Source organism: Cygnus olor, chromosome 1, assembly GCF_009769625.2.
Source record: "Cygnus olor isolate bCygOlo1 chromosome 1, bCygOlo1.pri.v2, whole genome shotgun sequence".
Taxonomy (NCBI): domain Eukaryota; kingdom Metazoa; phylum Chordata; class Aves; order Anseriformes; family Anatidae; genus Cygnus; species Cygnus olor.
In genome coordinates, this window is record NC_049169.1 from 196,916,488 (window position 1) to 196,936,677 (window position 20,190).

At 37.3% G+C, this 20,190-nt stretch overlaps 1 long non-coding RNA gene across 1 annotated transcript; it reads left to right on the forward strand.

Moving 5' to 3' along the window:
• Nucleotides 1-1,992: 1,992 nt before the first annotated feature.
• LOC121063607 lies at nt 1,993-11,097 on the forward strand. Its single transcript, XR_005816090.1, has 3 exons — nt 1,993-2,030; nt 2,609-2,769; nt 10,958-11,097. It is a non-coding gene; the product is annotated as an uncharacterized LOC121063607 (long non-coding RNA).
• The last annotated feature ends 9,093 nt before the right edge of the window (nt 11,098-20,190 follow it).

Sequence of the window (20,190 nt, forward strand, 5' to 3'; positions counted from 1 at the left end):
AGGCTCAGTGCCGTGACCACTGTTGAAAATGATTGAGAAAGGTCTCGCGATGATATCAGCCATTTCTCTTGAGTACCCTGGGATGAATCCCATTGGGCCCCATAGACTTATGTGCATCCAGCTAGAGCAGCAAATCCCACACAACTGCAGGGTTGGCTGGGAGATTATCATTCCCATATTCACAGTCCTCCAACTCAGGGTACCTGGGGTACCAGAGTCCATCATCATTGTTGAAAGCAGAGGCAAAGAAGGCCTTAAATATCTATGCTTTTTCTGTCTCCATTTGTGAGATGACCATACTCATCAAGTAATGGATCAATGTTTTCTCTGTTCCTCCTTTTGCACCCTGAGATCTGGATGGCCACATGTTCCCTTGGGAGCTCTGCTGGATAGCTGCATTGCTTCCCGTGGCTGGAGAGACCACAGGAGATGCAGAGGACATGGCTTTCTGCTGGGTGGATACCATGTTGGAGCTCCTTACAAGCAGGTTACCACTGCTGTTGGAACTAGCAGTTTTGGATATCTATATCATCTACGTCTCAAAAGGTCATTCAGAGCTCACTTTATGGTCAACAGAGGAAAACAGGTTTTCCTTAGGAGCAGTTCTCCTGACCTGTTTTAAACATTTTTATTATGACACCTTATGAGTACCTGTCTGTCTCCAACTACTGTGAAGGGAGACCTAGCTCAGAATTAGATGTCTACAATGTAGATTTCTACATTTGCCGGATGAATCTAATCTATTACTTCTGTGACATGCTGACTGATAGTGGCATGCTTTAGATTTCAATATTCACCAGACAGTGTAGGGAAAAAAATGAAAGTTACAGTCCATCCACAGTATTACTAATTTGGGTATTTCACTAGTATTGGGCATTTCTTGCTTTTAGCAGGTGAAAAGTATGGACAAACTTTTCTGCTAAATATTGCTTCTTTGGGGCATGACCATGAAATTCTATCAATAGTATGCAAGAATAAAAGGGTACTTGAAATACGCATGCTAGAATAAAATTCCAGATTTAGGAGTATGGAAGGGAAAAGAAAGGGTAGAAGAAAAGAAGTGAGAGAAAGAAAAAAACAAAATGTTGATAGATTAGGTAGATTGCATAAACAGACACATGCTTCAGAAAGACAGCAGTTGTACTGTTAACAAGCATTTCACTAAACCAGTTTTCTTTGTATTTTGTCAAAAATAGTCTCCTGATATGAAGCTGGGTTTGGATAGTACCAGGCTGCTCTTACAATATAGAAGTAGGTGACCAAGCCAGAATGGCTCACAATGAGACAGGAAGCCAAGGAGATGCTCTGGCAAGTCTAGGTTTGTTTCTGCTGAAGTGACAAAACAGGTGGGATTACTATTTCTGTTTTTGGAAAAGGTTCCCCCTTTCCTCAGCCTTAGTCTTCCTTCTGCACCCACCCATTGGTAGTGGAAGCACAATAAGCCTCATTTATCTGTAGCAGTCCTCCTAAGATAATGGCTGCTTTCACTCCCTCACCTGTCTAACATGACTCAGGTTAGAGACTGCCTACCTTTGTAGTCAGTAATGTATTAGCAAAAGTGAAAATGTGAAATCTCCATCCTCGGAAAAGCTCTTGGTCAGTGTTGTGGTTTAACCCGTCAGGCATCTCAGCACCACACAGCCGTTTGCTCACTTCCCCCCTCAGTGGGATGGGGTAGAGAATCAGAAAAAGAAAGCAAAAGCTTGTGGGTTGAGATAAAGACAGTTTAATAGGACAGAAAAGGAAGAGAAATTATAATAATTATGATAATAGTAATAATAATTTGTACAAAGCAAGTGACGCACAATGCAATTGCTCACCACCCACTGACCAATGCCCAGCCCGTACCCAAGCAGCGGATCTCACACACTCCAGCCAGACACCCCATATTAATTGCTCAGCATGACATCACAGGGTATGGAATACCCCTTTGGCCAGTCTGGGTCATCTGTCCTGGTTCTGTCCCCTCCCAGCTCCTCGTGCACCCCCAGACTCCTTGCTGTGAGAAGCTGAAAAGTCCTTGGCTTAGTGTAAGTGCTGCTCTGCAACAATTACAACATCAGCGTGGTATCAACATTATTCTCGTCCAAAATCCCAAACACAGCACCATACCAGCCACTAGGAGGAAAATTAACTCTCTCTTAGCTGAAACCAGGACAGTCAGGAAATGAGGAAAATCTGAAGGTGGGGTCTGCCATTCATGCACAGCAGAGAGTCAGTGACACCTGAGTTAAAGACTCAGACCTTGCAAGGGCATCCCTTGGTACCAGGCATTTAATGATTGACACGGACACTTCAGTGCATGCAAAGCCTTTGATCAGCATTGGCTGCACACATTTATGCCCTCACTGGCTTCTTAAGGGCAGAAAATACAATAGGTAAAAAATACCATCCAGCAAGGTAAGTTTTTTTTGTTTTGCTTTGTTCTGTTTTGTTTTCCTGAGGTACTTACCCTCTTCTTCCATTTCTTACTAGAGCAGCATCAGTGAGAACTGAGCTTGCTGACAGCCAGTGCATTCATATTTGTTACACACATCACCTGTCTTGTTTAAATGTTTTCTCTGTAATATGGATTTTTGTGCAGTGTTTAGGTTGCATTTCTCTGTAGGTAGCTGAGGAAAGGGAGCAGAAGGTTATTTACAACCTGCAGAAGCTGAGGAAGGCTCTGTTAGAAAGTGAAATAGAAAAGCTGCTTGGAACAAATCTACCGTGCCACAGTGCACTGTGCTTGCCAGCCTGCCCCAGAGCCTGACTCTCAGTGTACACTGGGTAAGTGTATTTACTTCAAAGGGCTACTTTGGTTTACTCCAGCCAAGAATTTAAACCCCAGGCTATAAAGTACTCACCAGACACGATATATATTTTTACCTATGTTTTGCCTACATGTTACACATCCTTCTTTGTGATAGAGAACTGTTGTTAAATGAAACAACGGACATTTGAAGGAAAAAAAAATCAATACATGCACTGATATGCCTTTCTGTGAAATCAGACACACCACAATATTTCTATTCTGAATATTATGCTTTGCTTCTCAATAAAAATAATAATAATAAATCAGCTAGAATTATGGACAGTCCAATAAAAGGTAACAGAGTCTATATACTGACACCCATTCTTTCAGAATGCATGCTCCATGATAGCGTGTTTTACTTGGATTACACAAAATGACACTTATAAAACACATCAGAACAACTCAGTTCAAATCGATCATTCCAATTGTTACATTGCTGGCCCAACGGGGGTGGTATGATTAGCTAGACATGCATTTACATGTTTATTTTTAGCTTTAAAAAAGATAGATAATTTCACATAGACATTAAAATCAAAAGACGAATGACCATTTGCAAAAGTGTTTAGCCCAGAGCTTAATATTTTAAGGTCTCTACAACATCCTTTTGCTGGGCAGCCAAGAGATGAACTATTTATCAAGGCAATGAAGTTTATCTTTATGGTCACAGTAGGCATCACCTTTGAGTGGATGGAAATGTATGCATTTCCATCAAACTGACATTTGCTTCTTAAAAACTAAGCCTTTCTGAGCACACAGCTTAAAAAGCAAACACAAATGGTGAAAAAATAAAACAGACTGTTACAGATGTAATTTTAAAGATCATCAGCAAAACATGCAATGTTAAGGGAAAATGTAACATGAAGTAGCTAAGGGAAGTGAGATTGGGTCTCCTAAGAGCTCTCTGAGAGCTAAGTCTCTAAACTGCAGTTTCAACACTACAAAACTTTGATGGCAACAACAGCTTAGTAGTTTTATCACCTCCTTTGTCTTCTCCTCACCACAGGACACTCTCCTTCTGGCTGCCCTGTCACAGCCATTCATTGGCTACGCAGGGTTGTGTAGTTAAATCGATACAGACTAAAAAAAAATATTTATGTTGCTTTCTTAAACCAGATTTGCTAGTGAGGTCACAACATAATCCTTCAAGTGACAAAGCATATCTTGGTCAAATTGTGGGATTATGAAGTGGTATGAAACTTAGTGTGAAGCTTAGTTTCTACAAAAATCTTCATCATATGTAATCACAACCTAAAACTAATTGTTCAGGATTCCTATGGAGACCCTGTAGATAGCAGAGCTTCACTCTGACTTGTCAAGCTTGCTTGCACAAGCAGTTTTAAAAATGTTTGTATTTGACTCAAAGTAGGCAAATTCAGTGTAGACATCTACCTCTTTGCTCATTGCTCCAAGCTATCTTTATAGTCAGCAGACAGATTCAGAATGAAATTCATACGATGTTTTTTGTATGGCTCCTTCAGACTTAGATGAATTGAACAATAAAACGGGCAATCTGTCTTCACTGTCTACAAAAGGAGCCTGGGGTAATTAGTTCAGATAAAGACTTGAGATATCAAGTTTTGCTCAAAGGAAACCCACCACTTTTGTTCTATGAACCTGTTACTGCTCCTGCTTCATCTAACTGACTGCTGACTGAAAGCAGAGTCAGAACAGTGATTATATATATAACATATATGTTTACATATCACACAGTCAGTGGAAGGGACAACTTGCTAGCATGATGGAGTATAAAAGCAAGGTAATATAAAATTACACTGCATTGCACAGCTGTTTATGGATCAGTCTCTGTTTAATGTTCGCAATGTTCTTCAGCAATTAGCGATTCTAAACTCCACCACCTTTCACACTGCCACAAGTAGGCAACTTTTCAGCTACTACTAACAATCAGCCATCTGAAGCTATAGAGTGTGCACATACATGTGTGTTACATCCCTCCTAACGCAGCAGATACTTGACAGCTTCTGAAGTGGGAGCACCATCTTGGTGAACACACGAAATCCCATCTCAGCAACTGGGAATTGAAGCTAACCCTGAGGATTTCTATAATGACTCACAAACAAGACTTTCATAAAACTGTCTGTCTTTAGGCTTGTCCACTCCAGCGTATTTGCAAGGTACTCAGATCCAAGTCAGGACATTTCTATAATGACTATTTCTATAATGACTGTTTTTTCTGTAATGTCTATAAGGACATTTCTATAATGTGTTTAGCTAATAGCTTTATGAAAACATAAAACAGGGATAACAGTTTAAAGATATAATGTGATTGATAAATGAAATACAGCCATAACCTAGCCATAGCACCAAGGGCTATGATTCAGCATGAGTTTATCTTACCCATTTTAGGACAGGCCAAACTGCAATCCATTCAGTTACCCTGTCTCCACTAAAGAGAGAGGTGGCAGAGATGAATAGATTAGAAAGTATGTTATTTTTTAGACAAGTAAGCATTAACATGATATCTCCAGACAATGTGACAGTTTGGAATCAAGAGATATCATTTCTTTAACCACTATTGTCTTCTTTAATCTGAAAGCTTTTTTTATGTTGAAACTTAGATGAGAACGATAAACATCCATGCGGAAAAAAAAAAAAAAAAAAAAAGGAAATCAGATTAATCAAATTATAATTTTCTGCCAAATAATAAAATTAGATTCATACTCCCAACACATTCTTGTTAGAAGACATGAATTAATTTCATTAGTATTTCATTACTGACACAGAGGAAAATAAAAACTCTGTTCATACCTTTTTTGTTCAACAAGCCATAAAATGAACTAATAATTCTGTAGTCCTTTTTTGTTCTTGCTGTAACCTCAGTAGTTTTTAACTGCAAGACAAAATTTGACTTGCTTGTTCACACTATTGAAGAAAAGCAAAAATTTTCCTGTTTTTTTTGTTTCTGATTGTTACTTGAAAAAATAAAAATAAAAATAGGTAGGCTCCAACATACTTCAAAACTACTTTATAAAGCCACTGTAACTTAACTCTGAGGTAGACAACACTTTGAGAGGGGATAACCTTGTGTCTTCTGAAAGACAAACAAAAAGTAAACTTGCCCAACACTTAGTTTTCTTACACTATCATTTTTCAAGAAAACAACTTATTTTTAATAGCATTTATTACTAAAAATATTGTATTTTTAAGGGAAAAAAATCCACAGATTTATCTTCAGGTACTTCCTAAATTGTTCAAGATCTGTCTACATGACATTGTACAGATGCATGTTGGGGGGTGAGGGTACAGATTAGGGCTTTATCCTTAGCTAAAGTTATTAATTGCTCTATACATGCACCCCCTCCCAGACATGACCAAGCTCCAGGACATCCTTCCAGCCAGCCATTCTCCAAGTCTGTTGAACAAGGAAGGCAAACTGAGAAAAAGCCTCCATTTGTTGCTTTTCCCTGTCTTCTTTAGTAGTAAGGACCCAATTCCAATCTGTAGAGCTAGCCTGGTTTTAGTTATTACTATAGGGGTGTTGGAGGTGAGAGAAGCAAACTCTAAAGAGTAAGTTGATAAATGACTAGGTGTCTCCAGAGGGTGACATTGACTTCAGTGGGAGCAGGCTCATGGAAATTCAGCTACGTTTAATTTTCACACAACTAAAATCATGAGAGAATTCCACTCCAGGCAAGTCTGTACAATAATACAGGAAAGTTTCTCTCTCTTCTTGGAGAGCAAAGCAGTTTTCTCATAATCTTCCCAAGAACCTTGTTCTTGGGGAATTATGGGTGCAGAAGCAGGCAAGGCTTTTATGACCAAAGTGTTCTGTACTGGGAAAGTATTTGCCTCCTAAAGAAACCTATTATTGCAGTGCAAAATCACCATTCCAGGGGTAATGCAGTGCACTGTATACCAAGTTTCTACTCAAATATTTACAGCAACTGAAAAAAGCCCTGGAAATAGGGTAGGAAATGGAAACACAGAAGCAGCCTTTCCTATAGTAGCATGAATGGTGCTGCTTTAACGTTGTTTACAATTTTGGCTGGAGGCACTGAGAACATCAACTTTTTAATGAAAACTCAAAGCATCCATAGCAGTGTGAAAATTCTAACATTGTTGTATTCCCATATCACTTTTTAACAACTTGGAGGGAGAAAAACTTTCATTTTAAATGATTCTTGGTTAATTTACAAAGAAATTAGTAGAATAAAACTTCTAGAAGGTAATAGAACAGCATTACATGTGCAGGTCACACAACATCAAACCCTGAAAAGTCACCATAAATTACTTTTACTTATCCTAGAATTATCCTGCTTTTTCATGGCCACTTATCAGAGACTCATGGATTAGGATCTGGTTTCAGATGGGCTGATATCTTCCAGTGGCATGAGGTGGTGTAACTTCTTCAACTTTGCTTGTTGAGGCTCTGGCCCATACATAAATTCCTAGAGAAAATTGTTGTATGAACTAAATGCCTGCTTTAAGCTGTAGTATTTATTTAGTCGCTCTAATCAGCAAGGCAATGATCTCTTGAACTCCACATAGCTAAATAAAAGACAATAAGAATTGCAGTATTGAGCTGGTTATAAATATTTTGGAAGACGGGGAAGGTAATGGAGTTAAAGAAGGCTTTGTCTACTCCATATAAAACAATACAGTGCAGGAATTCCTGAACTTGAAGAAACAATAAATCCAGTGTCAGTAGCCAGGGCAGTAAGTCTTCTTTGTTCAGCACAGCATCCACAACATGTGGATATCCAGAATTTTGTAGCCAGACTGCACCAAAAAAAAAAAAAATAAAAAAATTGTACTTCAGACAGTGGCTGGCATAAACATGGCTTTCTAGGCAAGCATAGGCATGCCCTGCTCCACTGTCTCCATATCCTCCAGTTTCATTGCGTAAGAAAAAGCTTAGAGTGTAGGAGCTTTTCAGCATCCAGGATAAGTTGTTTGGTACCTTGCAGGGCTTGGCCCCTAAATCAAGTGGCAGAGCAATGCTGAGAGAAAGCAGGTTATCCTCCTTTCTGATGATCCTGTTCTTGCTGTAGCTAATCCAGCACTCCTCTAACAAATCCTCTCAGTAGGGATGCATACACTGAAGGGATGCAGCATTCAGAAGGGCTGTTGTTTTATTTTTCTTAATACCAGCCGTTCTCATGCCCCTCAGAGCAAAGTGGCAATTTGCCTGGACAATGTATATTTACTGTGTGTCAGCCATGCATCCCCACAAATCTGACAAGGAAAAACAGTACCCTTACAGATGACAAATGGGACTGGGAAGGGTAGTGAGGAGAGCATGAACATAAGAAGCTTCTGCACACAAAAAAAAAAAACATTAGATGAAGAACTGAGTAGAGTCAGAGAGAGGTAACACTACTGCTCCAGGCAACAGGTATTACACGGGAGAAGGTTTTTGCCTGCACTGTCAGAGTAGAGGTTGGAATGAAAGCAAAAGGGCCAAGGAGGGCGAATCTATATCTGGAGCATGCAGCCCAATCTCAAAAGGCTGCCTGAAAAAAAAGCTAGACAGAAGTTTTTTTCACCTGCATTCCTAAGGAAATTATGTTTATGCAGTCACAATATCTCTGTGTGTACACATCTCTATGTTCTCCAACTTATATATCTTCAGAAAAAAATACAGATTTGGCAATAGAGCTGACCTATCAAAAAGTCCTTAGTAGCTTCATACAAGTGGGTGTCCAAAGTGTGGTGGTTTTACTCAGCTGTATAAGGAAGGACAAAGAGACCACTCAATAAGTATCATCATGGGCAAAACAGACTCAGCATAGGGGGATTAATGTAATTTATTACCTATTACTAACAGGCTACAGCAGTGAGAAACTAAAAGCAAACTAATAAAATAATTCTGCAACGATTCTACTCATTGTTGCACTGGATACCTGAATATAATAGTACAGTGAGGTTTAATTTTCAAAAGTATTTCTCTCAAACTCATTCTTATATTTTCCATAAATTTATTTCCTTTCCTTCCCATTCCTGTCTACACAAATAGGCATTTCCCCTCATCTACTTTTAATGAGGTTTTGTTAACTTGCCCAGGGTCAGACTAAACCATTTAATTTCTGCATTAAAGGGGCTAAAGAAGTATGTATCTTCAGAAGCATGCTGTTCTGTGTGGCACAGAGCTGTTTTCTTAAAGATAAACCAGCTAAACTTGAGCACTGTACTTCAAGCTCACCACATTTTCTGGAAAAGAAAAAAATAAAAATAAAAATCACAGCTGTGCTCCCCCCACCTTTCTCTCTCTCTCTCTCTCTCTTTTTTTTTTTTTTTTTTTTTTTTTATTGTAGTGGTTTCTTATTCAATCATCTTCATGAAAGTGCCAAGCATTTCAGCAGTCCAGCCTTTCTTAAGACTTCCAGGGAGGATTGGAATGAGCCTCATGGGGAAGGTTAGAAGCAGGCTAGAATGCTGAATTTTGGCAGACTCATAAAGGAAAGGAAGAAATATGTACCTACTTGGGGGTAATTTGGAGTTAAAAATAATTTGAGGCCTTTGTAAACAATAGCATCTTAAATTGGTTTCCACAAAGCTCTTTCATTTTTCACTAACAGCTTTTCAACATCAGATCAGTACTGAATTCACTACAGTTTCCTTCCTTTCCCTCTCCCTTTGTTCTCTTAGTAACTTCTGTTCATCAACAAGTAACTTTCTACATTATTTTATATTTCAAAACCTGTTATTTTTGTATTCCATCCTTCAGCTTCTCTGATATTGCTTCTCTTGGTCTAGGTATGAACAAGAGACTCTCTTATGCACAAAAAAAAAAAAGATGCTCTTAAGTAGAATTAAATCTCCTCTAGTTTGAACAGTAAATCAAAATAGAATCATGCTTGTCACACTCCACATGCATACTTAATAGTTCTACAAATAACTTTATTGCAATGTTAACTTTCTGGATGGAAGTCAGCTTTGAACACTGCAGAAGCAAGAAGCAAAGACCAGAAACACAGATCTGCCATAGTACCTTAAACTGCATTTAAATCTCAAAAGTTTTCAAATAAGCACACACCCAGTAACATTTAGATGGGGAGAGATACCTAAAATAAGTTTCTCAGTCCTATGTTCAGATGACTACTTTAACTCTATGACAATTATGTTCAAGACAGTAAAGAAAAAATGACCGATTATCAGGAATAGTCAGCCACCTACAGACAAAAGAGAGAGAGTTTGTACTGAGATTGGCTTCTGTGGATTATTAACCCAAGTTTCACAGCTAATTGCTGCAATAACTGGAAAAGAAGCTAGCGTCTGTCTGCCTTAGAAAACTAAGATCTTGATCTGAACTTTTTTCTCTTGAACAATAGAGTCCACAGATTCAAGCACCTAGTGCAGGAAAAAAAAAAAAAAAAAAAAAAAAAAGAAAGAAAAAAGAAAAAAAAAGAAAAAAAAGACAGGGACACAAATATATATTTAATGGTTTGTGTTTAGGCAACTGAATAAGAGAGGTTGCTGAGAACCCAGCCACTGACATGAGATCTTTTAAGTTTTAATACCTGCTGTTATGTATACAAAAATGCTTGGGGTGAATGAAAAGCATAAACTCTGAACAAAATAGATCAGTGAGTAGAATGGAGGTGAAGCAGAGAAATATGTGATGTGTTGCATAGCCATAGGATGAAATAAATGTTCACGTAGGTATTAACTGGCCTTGACCCCCTACAAAATGCAGCGCAGGCAAATGACAACAGTAAATAACACACTTAATCTGCAAAGAGAAAAGAGAACAAATGACAGAGTGCTGTGAATTATCAAACAGGGAATGTGTGAAAAAGCCAGCAGCAGCACAGGAGAAAACTCATTATTGCTAGAGTATTTTCTTGGGCCGGCTCATGAGCTTCTGCAAATGGCAGTTGGTTTAGTCATTTGAGCTGGCAGTATGAGTTTACAAACAGCCATGTTCTGTCGTCTTTTCCCCATGAAATATAGTTCTTCCTCTCTTTCCCTTTTCGCCTTATTTTTATTTTTAAATGACTAAATATCCTTCCCTGTGTGTCTGAAATCAGTGTCTTGTCATACTTTTCAATCACACTCATGTATGTGAGCTTAAGCATTTCAAGAAAAGAGTTTTGTACAATCAAACTTTCAAATTAGAACATTTGCAAAACCAAGAAACATTTAGCATTATATTCCTGTGTTCTTTGCTGTTGACTAAGATATTTGTCTTACCTCTACCAACAGAGCTTCCCCTGCAGTGAATTCATAATTATGCATTATGGAAATACAGATGTTGGCAATAGAAGAGAGCAAAACAAGATCGCTTCCTTTCTTGTGAGTGTTTGTCATCTCTAGTGTCAAATGATTCAAGTGATGAGTCTTCAGCCGCATCCCTTGGGACACTGTTCCACAACTCAATATACCTCAATGTCAGGAAATTTGCACAGAGATTCAAAGAAAAAATTCCCCTCCATCTTCCATCCTATTACTTCTACTTACAACTACCTCTCTTGCACTACATAATTTCTCTCACGTGCCTCATGTCAACATTGTGGTGTGTTATTCTGTCCCTTCTGCCAAACCAAACTCATTTAGCTACTTGGGTCTTTCCTCATAAGTCAAGACCTGCTAACTCCCTCGATCATTTTTGTTGCTCTTCTCTGAAATGCCTTCAATTTATCAGCCTTTTTTCAAAGCTGGAGTGCTCAGAAATGAGTGAAGCAAAGACAAAAACCTCCAGCTACACGTTTGACAAAATTGTGCTTCCTTTTTTCCATCTCTCTGACATGGTCTCCTCCCATCCATATTATAAACTAAAAAGACATTGAAAATTCCATTCATTGGAAAATTTCAGGTTTGGGGCTTTTATTTCTAATTAAAATCAATTGGATTTGAAAATCTATATGAAAAACTTATTTCTTTCTGGTGTCTCAGAATTTCATAAAACAGTAAGCATTGTGGTGTTTATATGTTGCTGGGCAGCTGAACTCCACCACAACTGCTTTCTCACCCTCCATCTCCAAACATACAAAGGATCTGTTGGATCCACATATCTGAATGGATTTACATTAGACTTGATCCATTTGAGAATTAGTCGCGATCGGGAAATCCCTTTTCTAAGTTTCCTATGATAACAGCCAATTCATATTCCTTTTAACAGCTAATATGTGATGGCTTCTTAGACTGGCAGCTCTTAATTTCCCATCACAACTGGGTGAAGAGAAATACAGAGAGCTACACAAAAAGCCCCAGATACTATCAGTGCTGAAAGGGAAAACTTCTGTAGTCCTCCAAACTTATTTGATTGCATCCATGTAATTATGGGTGAAGGAGAATCAACAGAGGTACTTTATTTTAGCTGTTTGATTGTAATAATTTGCATGAGCTCTTGCTGGAGAGAAGAGACAGTGGGATGAAACAGGTGGAGAGATGCCAGACTGATGGTCTCCATACATGTGACTAGAAAGTTGGACATAGAAATATAACTTTTAAACATTTGTATGAATAAAGAGCCAAACTAAATGTTTTGTGAAATTATTGTCCAGCAATAACTTTTAAAGCAGGATTATTTTTTCCCCATCAAAGGGCAAATTGCAGTTTTCACCTCATCAGTCCATCACCATCACTACTTATATGGCACTGAGTGTAAAAACTTCTTTATCTGTATAACAAAGAGTACAGATATTCTACATGGAATTTCCTGAGTGAAATTGTAGCAATATTTGTTTGTTTCCCAAATATTTGGTTACATAAACTCGTCAAAATAGGTACTTAAAAACTAAAGAATCTAAGAAGAGAAAAGAAATATATACATATATTGTCTTGAATCAGAAACTGGTTAAAATATAGAGTAGGACCAAATTTTATTGGAGAGGGTAATTTTGTATTGAGCTGTACATCTCACAAACTGTACCTTTTGTCCAGCACTTTTCTTAAAACAAACAAAAAAACAAAAACAAGACTCTTTTTACCCAGACTAGAACCTTTCAAGTCTGATTTTGCTGTGTGTGGGAGGAACAGCCTTCCCCTGGCAACAGGCTACAGATAAGTTGACATAGCAGGTTTTTTCCTGATCTCATCTCTGATTCATTTATCTTTCAGGCATGTCATGAGCTTTTTCACCATCATTTCTGAATTATCCAGCAATTAGTGTTAGTTCCAAACAACCTCACATGGTCCACAGTGCTTTTCCATACAGATTGAATTTCTGCTTCATGTTACTGTTTTCATGGACTGGGGAAAACAGACATGGCACCAGCGCCTGCCCCTCTCCATTCTGAATCACCAGTGAAGCCCCATGAAGTGTCTCTGGCAGACATGAAAGCATTTGTCCCTATCTCATGACAGGTACACTTGTGAGAAAAGGTGCTGTTGCATATTCATTCACCAGAGGTCAGCGTGGAGGATATAAACAGAATGTATTTATATGTATAATACCTCAACTTTCTAAAGCATTATTTTATCTAGTTCCTTCATGAGTATGCATTGTATTGAATATGCATGGGTCTGTGTAAAGCATTCCTGGAGTCATCTCCTCTAAGAGGTCAGGGTAGTAACATTTCATACACAGAAAACAGCAATAACAACCACCACATTTTATTAATATACTTTTAGGCTTGAAAATTGATGAAAGAAAAATCTACTCTACTGTGAAGGAGATGGGAGAGTAGAAATTAGAATACTGGACTGGGATTACATACCAAGCACTACACCGGGCTTCTGGTGACACAACAGTAAATATTCTAAAGCAGCCACCAATTTTTGAATATTGGCTAAAGACAAAAGTAGTTTGGCTCCCAGAAATTTGTGTAAATTGAGCAGCCCTGCAATCAGAACCTCTGAAAGGTGTGTAAAACATATATGAAATCTGACACACACAAAGAGACTTAAAAAATATGCACCTGGGCACAGGTGAAAATCTGGACATTCTTTTTCTGCATTCTTCACTTCCCACATGCAAAATGAGTGACAGTACTTTATAGGAGATACTCTATTAAGTTTACTGGTGGTAGAAAACAGCATTTTATACAGATGTACCATTTGCAGAAGTGCAATTTAATTATAATTTCCTACTTCAAAAAGGGCTTATTTTCAGCACGCTCCTTTGTATATGCAGTGTATCCCAACCAGCAAAACTATCTTGTCTTGAGAAAGTAGAGGTTAAATGTATTCAATACAGCAGGAGAATCTAAATCAATCTCTATTCTTTGCAAGACTGGTCTCTGGAGTAGCAAGGTAAAAGTTCTGAGTGAGAACCTAGTAACATCTGAACAAAATGCTTCTCTAAAAAAGAAGCAGCTCGATCCTTTCTAGATTGGTAGATTTTCTTTAAATAGGTCTAACATAGCAACTGACTTTTCAGTTCAGATAGGACAGAAGGCATGTGATAGATTACTGTTACATATGTGGAAGAGTTAAATATAGGCAAAAAGGATAACAAGAACACAAGGCTGCAAGGATTAAAAATAAATTAAAAAATAATATATGGACAAGATATTTAAAGGGAGAAAACAGAAGCAAATATTATTGCCCCAAAATCATACTGAATTAATGTCATAGAATCATACAATCATAGAATAGTTTGGGTTGGAAGGGACCTTAAAGCCCATCCAGTTCCAACCCCCTGCCATGGGCAGGGATACCTCCCACCAGACCAAGTTGCTCAAAGCCACATCCATCCTGGCCTTGAACACAGCAGCTACATCTGCCATTTCCCTCAGGACCTACGGATGTATTTCTTCAGGCCCCGTATACTTGTGCACCTTCAGGTTCCTTAGCTGATCTCAAACCTGATCTTCTCCTGCTCTGGGCGGTTCATCATTCTTCCAGTCCTTGCCTTTGCCTTCTGGCTGGAGCTCTTGTTGGTGAAGACTGAGGCAAAAAAAGTAATTGAGTTTCTCAGACTTTCCCATATCCCAGGTGACCAGGTCTCCCTTTTCCTTCTGGAGAGGGCCCTCAATTTCCATAGTCTTCCAAATTTAATTCTAAATGATCTTTGACTTTCCTAACCTGATCCCTGGCTGCTTGGACAATATCTCTCTATCCCTCCCAGGCTATCTGTCCTTGCTTCCACTCTCTGAATGCCTTCTTTTTCTGTTTAAGCTTGGTCAGGAGCTCCTTGTTCATCCATGCAGGTCTCCTAGCATTTTTTCCCAACTTCCTCTTTGGTGGGGTGCATCACTTGTGAGTTTGAAGGAGGTGATCCTTGAATATTACCAGCTTTCTTGGGCCCCTCTTCCCTCCAGGGCTTTGTCCAATGGTACTCTACCAAGCAGATTCCTGTAGAGGGCAAAGTCTGCTCTCCCAAAGTCCAAAGTAGTGAGCTTGCTGTGCTCTGTCCTCTGAATACAAAAGACACTATTCCAGTCACGGTCCAGCTGTCTTGGGCATTGAATGAACACAAAAATAACCTGTGTCCCAGAAAGGGTACAGTCAAAGAGAGAGTAATGTATTACAAGCAGAGGTGAATAAGGTAGCAGCTGTCACTTTGGTTGCTCAATTTGCCTTGTGGTTGTGCTGTTTATTAAGAGGCTGGGAACATTCTTCTTGTAGGAATATTTTTTGTACCTTATGACACTGTTGGAGATTTACAATAAAAAGAATTCTGATTCTGCATTGAATTCAATGAGATTTTGCTGTCTCATCTTCCTTTTTAATCTCTCTGAGGCTGAGGGAGTAGAAACCTCAGAAAGAATTCTCAGCATTTTCTCATTTGGTTTTAATGCAACTAAGATGTCAAGAATATTTTGAAAAATATTTTGTCAAAATATTTGAAAATGATAGGATTTCTTTGATTTTGTTGTGGTATAACCCATCAGGAAGCTCAGTACCACACAGCCACTCACTCGCTCTCCCCAGGTGGGATGGGGACTGATCACTACTGTCATCAAAAATCCAAACTACAGCATTGTGTGAGCCTCAATGAAGCAAATTAACTTTGTCCCAGCAAAAAACATGACAGTTTTCAAGTTACAGTTACTTATGAAAAGTGTTTGTACGAGCTTCTCAGGTTTTCCAACAAGCTGAAGACCTGTGTGCTAGCAAAGAGACCCCCCCATTAGCATTCCGTATGAAGTTGAGGGGGCTGACATCACAGAATTGGAGGTCACCCCAATGGTCATTTCAAGTAATAATAAGATACTTTGGAGGTGATAGAGTTGCAAAAGCTGACAAAACAGAATGCAATCATGAAAATTAATGAAATCAAGACTGCAATAATGATCAGGGGTGTTAAGGCACCTGATAGATCACAGGCCATGAATTTGGACTATGCTTTTTGATGCAGGTAGGAAGAAGTCATTAGAAATGTCAGCAAGAACCACTCAGTAGCATTAAGAGAATTTACAATCAAAGTGAAAAAGATAAAATTCACAATAGTAATAGGCAGTACATTCACGTTGTCTGGGGGTGACAGGATAAAAAATTAGTGAATGGTTTGAGTACAAATCAAGGGTGAGTGTTCTGAGATACATCAAAAATAAATGGGGACATAGCCATAGAAGACAAGACTCTTATTAAAATATGTCAAATGAAAGGCTGCTGGTAGAGCAGCCCCTTAGATTGTAAAGGGCAGATGTCTTGTCGTGCAGTATATTTTTATAAGTTCAACCAAGTTGTTGCAAAGAAAATAGGAAATAAAATATATGGTGTGTAATTTAAGTAAGACATCAGTACCCATGGAAATTTACAGATTACTTCAAAACACTGCATTGTAAGTTTACAAATGCACCAATGAAACTGATACATCTATCCTTGTATTTTGTTTTACTGAAGCTTGAAAGAGAAAAAGAGAAAGATAAAGAAAATGAAGAAGATAAAAACAAAGACAAAGGAAAAGAAAAAGGAAAAAAGAAAAAGGAAAAAAGAAAAAGAAAGAAAAAGGAAAAAAGAAAAAGAAAAAGAAAAAGAAAAATAAAAATAAAAAGAAAAAGAAAAAGAAAAAGAAAAAGAAAAAGAAAAAGAAAAAGAAAAAGAAAAAGAAAGAAAAAGGAAAAAAGAAAAAGAAAAAGAAAAAGAAAAAGAAAAAGAAAAAGAAAAAGAAAAAGAAAAAGAAAAAGAAAAAGAAAAAGAAAAAGAAAAAGAAAAAAAGAAAAAGAAAGAAAAAGAAGAAGAAAAGGAAAAGGAAAAGGAAAAGGAAAAGGAAAAGGAAAAGGAAAAGGAAAAGGAAAAGGAAAAGGAAAAAGAAAAGAAAAAGAAAAAGAAAAAGAAAAAGAAAAAGAAAAAGAAAAAGAAAAAGAAAAAGAAAAAGAAAAAAGAAAAAAAAAGAAAAAAAAAGAAAAAAAAAGAAAAAGAAAAAGAAAAAGAAAAAGAAAAAGAAAAAGAAAAAGAAAAAGAAAAAGAAAAAGAAAAAAGAAAAAAAGAAAAAGAAAAAGAAAAAGAAAAAGAAAAAGAAAAAGAAAAAGAAAAAAAGAAAAATAAAAAGAAAAAGAAAAAAGAAAGAAAAAGAAAAAGAAAAATAAAAAGAAAAAGAAAAAGAAAAAGAAAAAGAAAAAGAAAAAGAAAAAGAAAAAGAAAAAGAAAAAGAAAAAGAAAAAGAAAAAGAAAGAAAATACTTTTCTGTCAGCTCCAACTGTAAACACTAGAAACATTTCCTGTAGTCATTGTTCACAGTTGCCATTTGATCTGATCATGAGAATTATAGTATATTAAGAGAAAGAAGTCAATTCTGGAAGCAGAAGAGGAAGTAAATGAAGGGCACTCCACCTCTGGGAAATGAGTCAGTGATTAGAATCTCTTGGAATTTGCTGTTGTACAAATATCCATCTCTTATTCGGTATCATTTAAGCAAAATAATATTATCACAGAGAAGATGGCTCCAGAGTCTAGTATATATCTCCTAAACTAATCCTTTAGAAAGAATATGCTTAGAAAGACATGGTTTGGAAATTATTTTAATGAAAGTCTGATTTCCAGGACCACAAAATGCAGCCTTTTTTTCATTTGCAGTAAAAACATCAAATAAATGGGGTATATATGAGCTCCTTGGTATCAATATTTTGAAATGGATGCTCTTAAACAGAAAAAGTTACTGTACATCTCATCTTGCTAAGAAAGCAAGTTTAACATGAAAACGTTATACAGAGTAGCTAGCATTGATTTAGAAACTAACCACTCCTAATATCACAGATGCAAGGAACAGTTTTAACCTGATTATAGCAGCTTGTGTTCTTGATTAGACTTATTTCTCAAAAAGATTTACTTACAGATACATTATTTGTGTTACTGCAGTCTAGAATTTGTAAAATCCTAGAAGAAAGACTGGTGCTACACCAAGGATGATATAACCCATGTAAAAGACATTGGAAGAAAGATAGCTATGGACAAATAGAAATACACAGAAATTTTGAGAGTATGCAGTAAGCATGATGGAAATAAACATTAAAAAAACAGCAGTGAAAGCACAGTAAAGGAGATTTTTTGTGTAGGTGTATGAAGTAGAGAAACAAAATGTTTTTTAGTTGTTCACAGGTAGTTTCTTCCATGTACAAAGGACGGCACGGGAGAAGGACCGCATATGCTTGTTTGACTGTGTAATAAGTGAACCAATGATCAATGAATGGGTCAATGACAGCAGATATCATCAGCTAGAGGAACAAGTCAAAATTTAATCAAAAATAGGAAGATGTGGGTCATAAAGCTCTTGAAGTTAAAGATGGCAAGTGTGCCCCAGAGTGAGGAAACATCAGGGGAACTGAAAGAGAGTGGACAGAGGATATCCACTATCCATATTCAAGATACGGACTAGAATAATAATGTTTATGGCAGCAGAATTCAACATTGACAAGGGTGAGGCCAGGTCATATCTCCCAGCCAGCAAAAGCACACCACTGTAATTAATGCACATGAGACTGGTAGGCAGATTCAGTCATTCATTTGAAAGTCATGAGGGCAATAATCTGAAAGATGTTGTCATATCCCAGCTGAAAGAGCTTAAAGAGACATTCAAATTAAAGTTAATGCCCAAGCTACACACCTGAATGATAGGCAGTGTAATGACATAGTCCTGAGATGTTAGAACAGGAGACTGATAAGAAGGGACAAAAATTAAAAGTTGTCTTTTGACCACAGAGAACCTCCAGTAAGACATCCATAATGTGTCAGAAAGATAGGTAGATTTGCTAGCTTTGGCACCCTGGTTAGGTCCAAGATAAGTTGACAGTCCTGCACAGAAATCATTGCTAAGCTTGTGCTGCCAGAGTCCCAGAAGCAAAATGCACAAGAGAGAAGACTGAAATTGAGAGCAGGGGATTTGTTAAAAAAGAAGAAGAACCACACAACTGGAGTTAGGTATGATTTATAGCTTTGTCCCAAAATTCAATTCATTTAACACTGAAGCACTTTAAAAAGTTCTTACTTGGATATAAGCCATAACGTTTGGTATCTTGCAGGATGAAGTCATTAGTTAAATACCAAGGTTCAAGAGAAGTATCAAATAAAAGAGTAATAAAGTGACAAAGAAATAAACCTTTGAAAACAAATTCAAATTAAATTGTTATAGCCTACACAAATATAGCATACAGTGAAGTTCTTAGCAACTGCAGGCTGCAAAGCACATTTGCTTGCTATTTGAATCTTGAACTATGGGAGGTGACGGAGCAGAGGCTGACATTTTAAGCCTCTAACACAATGCAATTTCCCTCTCCTCCTGACTTTTTTTTCCCCTGGTTGTTGATTTTGTTTATATTATAAAATGAAATTGTTGCCTTTCTTAAATTGGCATTTTGTTTGAACTTTTCCTTTCAAAATAAATCTTGACTGGCTGAGAATTATACTGCAGATTGCTCTGCATTTTTTGTTAACCCTGAGACCTGTTATTTTCATACTACTTTGGATATTTCTGAAATTTTTAAGTGTCAAACCACATAAATTTCAAATGTCCCTTTAAGCTATTTAGACACTTTTCTCATTATTGATGATGAGTTAAAATCATTTTGGAGGCCACACTGTGTGAGTTTATTTATCTCATTTACCCTGGATATGAGTTTGTTACATTCCCAATTTTATAGCCAATAATGCAGCTGTGCTAGACATTTGCCAATTGTTACTATGGTGTGGGGTTTGTTTTGTTTTGTTTTGGTTTTGGTTTTAACTTGTGTGCTAAAGGCTATGAGGATTTAATACTCCAGCTATGCACTGAAATGATACCTCTTGTCAAAGTACACACAGCACTATACTGAAGGAAGATCAAACTTTCCAGAACATTATAGAAAGCTTAAGACTATCAAGTAATATCGGTTGCTTCTCTTGACTACCCTTCTTTACACTTGGGAACTTGCTTGCATTTTTTTCAAACACAAAATGAACATTAACTAAGCTACTCTTTTTACTAAATAATTTTCTTTAAAAAAAAAAAAATGAATTCCCCTGTGAAGATGAAATTAATGGTCAAAATGAAGAGGGATAGCAGAGTACTGCCAGCAAGAGCCTGAAAGAGGGTTACCCAGAGCTCATCTGAGTGCCTTAATCTCTAGACTATA